Genomic DNA, 10,088 nt, shown 5'->3' with positions numbered 1-10,088 from the left:
ACCGTATTGCTATAGTAATTAATATTTTATTTTTGAATGTTTAATAATAATTATCATGATTAATTATATGTTAAGAAGTTTATTTTAATTAAGGTTTCTTTGAATGATTTTTTTTTAATTTTTTTTTATAAAGATAGAAAAATAAATTTTTTCTTTATAAGTAGAAAGTATCTTACACATACATTAAAAGTAAACTTTTAGAGAAGCTAATAAAAACGATAAATTCATTCATATATGAGTTAATTTTATTTTTAAAAATATTTATTTATTTTATTTTTCTTAGCTCATGCTTAAAGAAATTTATTTAAATAGGATATGAAATATCTTAACCTAGCGTAAGTCAAGGACTAACCCACTCAAAACCATAAGAAAATGATAGTTTGACAAAAAAACTCATTTAGCAAACCTATTAGTAATATAATAATATATATTGATTTTTAAGTTAAAAAAAATAGAAATTTTACTATTAAAACGTTAAAGTTGAATACTTTAATTTAGGATTTTCATTTTTTTCACTAGAAGATTCGAATGTTTCACCTTGATATTTGATAAAACTTCTCTCGACATCCCTTTTTTACATGTACTAGATATTATAATGTCAAATGTTGACAAAACTATTTATTTTATTTTCAGTTCTTCTTTACTAGCTAATAATAGATATATTCATATCTTATTTTTTTAATTAAAAATTGTTGTCATAATTGTATTATTAAACTATTGCTCTTTTGAAAAACAATGTTAATATTTTAAGTTGTGAAGAGTGTTTTTAACTAGTTAATGTTTAGTCTTTCAATTTTAATGTTTATTGTTTTTAACAATATTAATGTTTGGATAACGGTTTTATATTTGTGGATTAGTGTTGTTTAAAGTAAAAAAATGAAATAATTTGACTGATTATATGATCACTCAAAACCATCTATTTCCAATAAGCAATCCTCTTATGTACTTAACAAAACATAGCACATGTAACTCAATTACTATTATGCCAAAACTTAAGCGCATATGCGACTCAATTAAGAGTTTCCAAAACTTCTAAGAAATTACAGGTCCATCACTTACCTTTTATAACATTAGAAATATAACACAAACTTGCCTGCCCTGTTGCTTTGAGTATGAGAACCTCTTCATCAATCCACCTTGTGATTCATGCACAATAATAAAGTTTTCCAGCAAGTGTTCATCATTTTGTGGAAAATGCTCATTCGAAATATATTAGTAGTAACTTACCTCACATGATAACTTTACGCAACTCAGATTACGATCAACACAACACATGTGTCTTTTCCCAAGTCTCAACATCTCGATTCCATTTTTCACTAATATATAAACATCAAAGAGAAACAATAATTCATATATAAACATCACCGCAAAAGAAAAAAATAACAAATATATATATTATGTACACTTAAATTATGTATAAATTATAGATTATATATTATTTTTTTATTGGTGTAGATAAATTTATCATGTTACACCTTACAAGTGGTACAAGAAATTTGAGCGAGAGCAACGTGGTTTCTAATTCTACAGGCACCTGATTGTTTCATTTTAAATCTCGCTATTTAGTATCTCATTCCAGCTTCTGCAGGTCAAAACAAGTCTTTCCCTTCAAAACTTATTTCCACGAATACCATAACCAAACACCATTGGAGTTCTCACAATCACATCCAACTTAAGAGGATACACTCGGAATATATGGATCTTCTTACAATGGATTTTAAATTTGGATCCTCTCCGATCTAAAATCTCCACTATCAAGTGCTCCATGTCATTTTTATTATTATTGAAATTGCCTCTATCGTTTTTGTTCCTTTAAATCGTCGGAAGATTGCAGGTTTCAACCAACTGTTAAATCCATTCTTATTAAAGAGGTAGCGGATGATCACAATGGCAAGTTTAAATTTCTCACCAAAGTGACCAAACAATACAGGTTCATACCTTGAAATGATCTAAACAGTGAAACTTTCTGTATACCAGGTTTGCCTTTGCTCTTGGAATTTCCAGGGGATCTTTAGCACCTATAGTTCCCAAAATCCAAGCAAATGATCAATTTTAGCATTAAAAATTCACAAAACCTAAAACTGGTAACTAAATTGACTAATGTGGATGGATCAGAGGTCTACATATTGTTCAGGTATAGAGCCAGATTCGGTTTGAAAATGATCAATGTATAGCATATACAATAGAATCTTACCATTGAGAATAAGCAAAGGACAGGGTACGAAGGTTGGAATTGAATAAGGTGAATCAAATTGTGAAGGTAAACCAGGAGCAATTCTGTCCCGCACCTAATAAAATATATTTTAAATTAATATGTAGTATTAACTGCAAACAATATCATAAAACAAGAACAAAGTTAGATAGAAATTGTATACAGTGATAATTTTGCATACGTAACCATTTTTAATCATGACCTTCAGTTATCCACTGTTGGCATGTTTGAATGAATAGTACCCCTATTGAGTACGTTAATTATGTACATTCCGTTCTAGGTCTTACTCAAACAAAGGTAAAACATATATAATAATAAAACTCATTTGACATTATCTTGCCCTCAAAAAGAACAGTAAACCATGCAAGCATTCCTCTCAAAGAATTTAAATTGATGAGTGACATCAAACATGCCATCATAGATCTCTCAGCCTATCTCCAAGGGATAATCCCAAAGGTCTGCCTGATCAAGGAATGATATTTTCTAAACAAAACTACTCAAATGCTTAAACTGCAATTGTTACAGTTCAAAAAAGTCATTTGGAGCGTAACTATATATATATATATATATATATATATATATATATATATATATATATATATATATATATATATATATAAGTGAGAATTAAAATTTAGAATTCGAGTTGTTACTCAGTATAAAAGATTTAAAAATGGTCGAACTATTATGAGCAAAAATAAAAAACTTAAATAATTTCAATTTCTGCAATATATATATTTCAGAAGGGAAATTTTGAAGGGTGAAATTATTCTTTGAAATATAAAATCATATAATATATAACACTCGGTTAATTTCTCCTTCTATATGTTTCTATTTATTACATTATTATTATTATAAAGAAATAATCAAACTATTATATAAAATGACAAGCTCACCAAATATAATAAAGGCGATGCTTACATTTAGTTTTCACTTTCTTGAAACTTATTTACCTTTTTTTTATGAAAATTGCTTACCATTTAATTATACTAGACATCATCCCCCCCTAGGCCAATTATAGATAAAAAGAGAAGTAATCCTAATATAAAATAGTTTAGTAATTATTTTTTAGAGATTTAAATAAATCATAAGTTACTACATATATGTTTGTTGACAAAATCATTATAAAACAGTTGATTATGTTAGAAACTGTTCAAAACAGCGATTCGTGTGTTTACGTTTTTCATGTTTATTCTGAAAAACTGAAACAAGTGATTACTTCTTTTTTTCAAAAGAAGTTGCGCGCATAATAAAAGGAACTGCAATAATATTTATGAGTAAAAATTGTTGAAAAATCAGGCACAACAAGTTATCTTGTAATAATAAGTTCCAGAAAATCTTGGTTCACAATTTTTTATTACTAAAATACACATCAACTGTATATTATATCTCCATAATTTTTTAATTGGTTCCTCTCTCTTTCCTTCCTATAACTTTAATTGGTTCCTCTCGTTCCCAGTTTCTCCTCTCCTTCACTCCTTCTCCCAATAAATTACGTGATTTTAAATAAAATAGATGAGGAATTGACGTGTAATTCAATTTTTTATATTTTATTTATCTGACGTGGTTGATAATTAATTTTTTTGAGAAAATTATGGACAATTTTTCTCTTATTTAAACATTTTGTTTTCATAAATAACACTGTGCTGGTAACAAGCTCAATAAATAGCATAGCAAAGCAAATACTTCATGGAGATAGATGGTTGTGTTGATTGCACTTCTCCATGGTAACGAAAATCAACCCAAATTGCTACCTAACATCGCCACGCATGCGCCTAAGAAAATCAGTTACTATAATCCAATGAAATCAAATTATCACACAGCAGAATAGTACGAACAAAAGCAAGTGAAAAATAACCGATTGAGTGGAGCAGAGAAGACGCAGTAGTACCAAGCAATGGACGCACCGCTTCTTTGTCACTGTACGAACTGTGAAGAAAAACAGATGCAGGCCTTTCTCTCTGTATATCGCTTTCCTTCAACTTCAAAATCAACACCGGAAACCGTCTTTGTTCTCCTTTCCACGATTCAAAATCAACAAATTAACGAATCAGATCGGAACAACAAAACTACCGATTCAAAATTCACGAACTCTAGAAGAATCGAATTCATGAATCATTTACCTAACTCCATATTCAAGAAGAAAATTATCTTCCTGTAGCAACTCTTCAAGGTTCTCTATATCTGCCTTTGGATTGAACGCCAATATCCTGATCTATAATAAGGTTCATGCCATTGAACCGACAAATAAATCATAATTTAAAAACAAAAAGGAAATGATGCTACGAATGTTGATAATACCTCTTCCCTCGTTGGAGGAGTGTTTGTATACGTGTAACATAAAAAAAAAATATAGCGGTAAATTATATTTAAGAATTTTTATATTTACAAATGGAACAGAAAATAAAATTAACTTCCGTTATTATAAAATAATCATAATTTTAAAATTTACTAAAATCCTACTCTGAATACAAATCATAAGAACCAACAGATCGATCGTACAAGAGATGTATCAACTGAGCAGTTTTATTCTAAGAGATTGAAAACTCCTCGCTCAGCACCTGCTCCTGAGAAACCTCTTCGCACTCTGCTCACACCCACTGAATGATCATTTCAAGGACTAGACGACTAAACGAACATGACAAGACAAGAAAATAAGAGTAAGCTAATATAATTTAATTAACCAAACATACATACATTTCTTACAAGTACAGCCAATGCATAATCGAAAACTCCAACATACCAAAACAAATACATATATGCATATACAAATGAACACTATACTTCGTTCATAAACCGTACACCTGACTTAACCATCCGGATGGTATGAATATGTAGCTTGAGGTCGTTCATGCACTAGGGTGGTGTAGTAACTGGAAAACCATCAGCTGTCATCCGGGGTTAGTCCGTTATAACTCACCCAAGAACCTATGGGCTAGGACCTCCTACCATTCTCAGACAATGCCTTACCCATCTCTACTTAAGAATTGATAATCATCATAATATCAGGATGAACTCCGTGAATTTCACTATCCATATTCATACTATAACACCACTTTGATACACTTTTCACTTGAGACATTTACCACTTCAATACACTTTTCACTAAGACATTCCTCCTTGGAATTCTCTTCCACATTACTTGAAACATATGCCTTGTTTGAAATATCAATACAATTTTCCATACTTAGTAGATCAATACAACTATCTCAACCCATCAAAATCACACACAATAGCATTTAAAGACCAAATATTCATTCATAGCAGCAAACCGAACATCAACAACACAAACTCTGAGTATGACAGAACGGAAAGATAAAAAAATCTTATGAACAAGACCGGACGCCCTGTAAATGGTGGAGACCGAACGGTTTCTCACTTCCCAATGGACAAGATCGAACGGTCCATAAAAGATAAGACTGTAGAAGTGGTCGAACACTATTAAGGACCGACCACTAAGAGAGACCAAATACTTTATAGTAAGGTCAAACCGAACAGTAAAACCACCAATACCCTTTAACACAATCGAACGGAAAACACCCCTAACATGTAAATATGACCAAACGGTCATTTAAAGAGTGAGGCTCAAACATGAGCCGAATACAAGCTAAGATCGAACACCAATACAAATCGAGTACCGTACAAGACCGAGCACTACCAAGAACGAGCGCTAGTACGGGATCGAGCGCTATCAAGAACGATCACTAGTAGAAGACCGATCACTACCGAGAACGATCACTAGCACAAGACCAAGCGCACACACTAGCATAACTACTAGTACAAGACCAAGCGCTTTTGAAACCGAGTGCTGGTAAATGACCAAGCACTATCAAGACAGTACATGACCAAACGATCATTAATAGTTAAGACCTATAACAGACCGAACGTATTACGAAACCTAGCACTACCAAGAGGCCGACCACCTAAGACCGAACGATCATGAACTGGAAAGACTAGAGACCGCACCCAGCTAAAGATCGAGTACTTGAACATGGCTGAGCGGCCAATAACGCATGACTGAGCGGTCAACAGCACGTGCTCAGCTCTGCATAATTCTACAGAAGGATGAACAAGCTAGACTTTACCAAAACTAAACATTTATCCCAACTTCTAATTCCTCAGACACGAATCATATACACATTTACAGCTATCCAAGAGTACCTAAATCTTTCTAACATCATTCCAAAGAGTCCCCTACCAAATTTCACTCCAAATTCTGCATAATCAACAACTCAATGACTCAAAATCTGTTTTCCTACTTTTTACACATTTTATAAGGACTTAAGGGTTCTAATAGGCCGTAAACAACTTACCTAGATTATCCTTACATACCGAAACCACTCTTGATACAAATTCCCTCTTTTCACTACTCCACTTTCTCACAATTCACTCGACAGTAACCATAATTCTGCAGAGCCGAAATCAAACATGGCCACAGCAGTTAACAGCCCACACAACAATACCGAACATACAAACATTCAATTTTCACATACATACAGCCACAACAACCAGCATTCTCATATATCATAACCAAATCAATTAAATTAACTAGTTTCCCTTACCTCAAAGCAACTTGACAGATTTAAACTTCTTCACAGTTTTGCTAAACCGCAAGTGATCCTAGGACAGCCTACAAACTTTGAATCGGTGAAAGGAAATCAACCACCGAGCCAGAAACAGAATCAGAACCCAAAAGAAGAGCTGATGAACACATGCAAACCGAACAGTGTTTGCATGTACCAGAAATACAGAAATTCATAAGAATTTGATAAACGAAACTTACCCACTCTAACCACGAAATTGATCGGTAGAAAAGGAAGCCTTTGATCACAGGATCGCCTAGGAAGCTCCTCATCGCCGATCAGACAAACCACTGTGAGAAATTTTAGAGAGAAGGAGAAGAAAAGGTAGAGAATAGAGTTTTTAGAGAAATAAAACATACTGATACAATGAGCTGAGTGTTTTAAAACTCTATTTATAGTGTTAGTTTATTTTAACACTAATTGTTCAATCTTATTATTTTAATACATTTATCTACTCTTAACCGTATATTTTCTGGTTGCTCACACATAGGATCCATCACCGGATTTGCGAGTTCAACAGTGAAAATGAAACACATATAAAACGGAGAATATTAAGATATTTATATATTATTTAATTAAATGAATCGTTAATCGGTACATAGAAAACTCGTTGAAGTTAATGAGTATGATTATTATTATATATACTTTGCGCGTGTTGGTACAAAAGCATGGAGTTTGTGATCAGATTTGGGTTTAAAAAGAATACCCTGACCTGCAGCATGTTTGAGATAACAAAGGAGGGTATATGCAGCATTAAGGTGGACAGAATGTGGATTAGAGACAAACAAATTGACTTAGTTTGTGGATTGTGAAGCAGATGTCAGGTCTGGAAATTGTCAGATATAGGATCCATTGGAATGGTCGAAGGTTTGCAGGCAAGCATGCCACAATCCTGCAAAAGATACAAGATATAATGTCTTTGACACATGAAAATGCCAGCTTGAGATTTGGAAAATTCCAAGCGAAGAAAGAATTTCAAACCACCTAAGTCTTTTAAGTTGAAATGATTCTGAAATAGAAGTTTAACATTGTTAACGGAAGCAATATTAGGACTAGCAATAATGATATCATCAATGTAAACTAAAATAGCAATGACTGTTGAATTACTCCCTTTTGTGAATAAGGTGTAGTCATGCTTGGACAGCTAAAAACCAGATAAGAGAAGAGTGCTGCTAAACTTGGAATACCAGATACGAAAGGGGGCAGTAGAGGTTGAAGAACAATTATGTTAGGATAGCTGCATGTAAATATCTTCTTGGAGATCACCATTTAGGAAAGCATTGTTGATGTCCAGTTGAGCTAAATGCCATTGACTAGCAACAGCTAAAGACAAAAGAATCAACGTGGTAACTTTTGCTACAGGGGTAAAGGTCTCCTGAAAGTCTAGGCCATATTCCTCCGAAAAAATAACAGTAATATTTGATTGAAATGTGTAAATGTTTGCGTTCAATCACACTATTTTGCTCACGTCTTTCTACACATGAAAACTGATGTAAAAGACCCTTTTCCAGGAAAAAATAAATAAAAATCTTTGAACAAAAGTTCATTAGCATTGTCGGACCAAAAAGTTTTAATTTTAGAATGAAACTGAGTCTCCACAAAGGAAAATAATTGAGGTATTATATTTATGTAATCTGAATTATTTTTCAGCATGTAAATCCATGTAAACCTACTTTTGTCAATGCCCTGCCAGTCACCTTGGTGGAATTAGGGAGAATAACCTGAGAATCTGAAGTAGGCATATAAGAATCATACAAAACGCTGAAAACAATGAAAACCCGGTTGTCAGTGTTTAATTTGTTAGTTAGAAAGGAAATAAGTTGTTGACACTGGCTAGGGGTGAGGTTGGGATCTTGATGACTGGTTTGACTATCAGAAGATTCATCAACATGACTAACGGCAGTAGGAACTTGTTTCTTGAAGTAATTGTTGATGCTAAAAAAAATCAATTTTTCCAGCAAATATATTTAGGTAGTTTGCAATATAATAAATGTTGTATATATAAGGATTTGGCATAAAACAACGTTCTGTGGATACATAATTGATGTACAAAAACTGTTATTTTAGCAATCTGACGCATTGTAAATCAGTTTGTGTTAAAAAAATTGACTTCATGATAACGAGGTGTTAAAATTATATTTTATCACTTCGTCCCTTTAATGTAAAAGTTCAGTTATTAGTTTCGAGAGTTTTGAATGTAATTTTAAATCATTTTTTACACTTGAAAACTTGCTTCCATAATCAATGGATCAATTACATTAATATTACGACTCTATGTCTAGCTAGAATCTCAGAGTTATTCGTCACATCTAAAAGCAGGAAAAAAAAATTAAATGAACCACAATTTGAAACCAGTTATCACTAATGAAATAAAATAAGTGATTATTTCATCCCACAGGCAACATAAGCTAATTAACAAACATTTAATAGAAACATACTTTCATAAATAAAACATTAGCAATACAATATACTTTCATAAATAAAACAATATCAATATAAAAAAGTTTCAAAGAATTATATTTTTGCTTTACAGGAGATTTAGCTCCTCGTAGAGGATAGAAAAAATTCATACAAGAAGAGTCATTATCTCCCAAAAGTGTTTGAAAAACTCTCTAAAAAGTTTCTCTCTAAGATCTATCTAAAAGTCACTTAAAACAAACAACTCTGTTTTTATGAACTTTCCAATGCATGGTTTCAACTGATAAAGTGTGACTCCAGTTGCAGATATTTTCTTCTAAGATGGTTTCAGCTGTTAACGTGTGACTCCAATTGCAAATATTTCCTTCTAAAATGGATTTTCTTTGTGGCTCAGGCCTTGTGTAGCGTTGTAACCCTGATATAACTTCTCTGAGAAAAAGTCTGTGACTTAACCTCATATCTAAGTTTGTATGTGTGGCTCAAGGCTCAAGATTGTCCAATGTGACCAGAGTCTCAAGATCAAAGTCAGTTTTGCCCACAATTGACTAAATTTTCTCCATTTTGATCATTTTTCTCCTTTGACTTCTTGTAATCACAAAAAAATCTGCAAAACAAATCAAATTAGAGTAATTTCTACACATATTTAACAAAATCAAATCAAAACAAAATAAGTGTCAAATTGATCTAAACCTTATGTTGGGTAATTATCAGTAATTTGGAGGATATCCAGCATTTGTCTTTAGTGTGTCCCAGATTGTTATAATGAGCACATTTTGGTCTAAGATTCTTAACAGAGGTATATCTATTAGGCTCAGTTTGAGCAACAGAAACATCTTTAACAGCAAAAGCAACATTGTCTGAAGTATTATGAGAAT

The 10,088-nt window shown here is 32.3% G+C and overlaps 1 long non-coding RNA gene across 1 annotated transcript; it reads right to left on the bottom strand.

The window, feature by feature from the left end:
* Positions 1-1,463: 1,463 nt before the first annotated feature.
* On the bottom strand, positions 1,464-4,541 carry LOC124840566 (uncharacterized). The gene is made up of 3 exons (XR_015784394.1): positions 4,104-4,541; positions 2,195-2,288; positions 1,464-2,018 (listed from the first exon to the last, which is right to left on the bottom strand). It is a non-coding gene; the product is annotated as an uncharacterized LOC124840566 (long non-coding RNA).
* Positions 4,542-10,088: the final 5,547 nt, after the last annotated feature.

This window comes from Vigna umbellata, chromosome 2 (genome assembly GCF_029865625.1).
Source record: "Vigna umbellata cultivar VRB3 chromosome 2, Vumbellata_1.0, whole genome shotgun sequence".
In the NCBI taxonomy this organism is placed as follows: domain Eukaryota; kingdom Viridiplantae; phylum Streptophyta; class Magnoliopsida; order Fabales; family Fabaceae; genus Vigna; species Vigna umbellata.
This window is presented reverse-complemented; position numbering and strand designations above follow the sequence as displayed.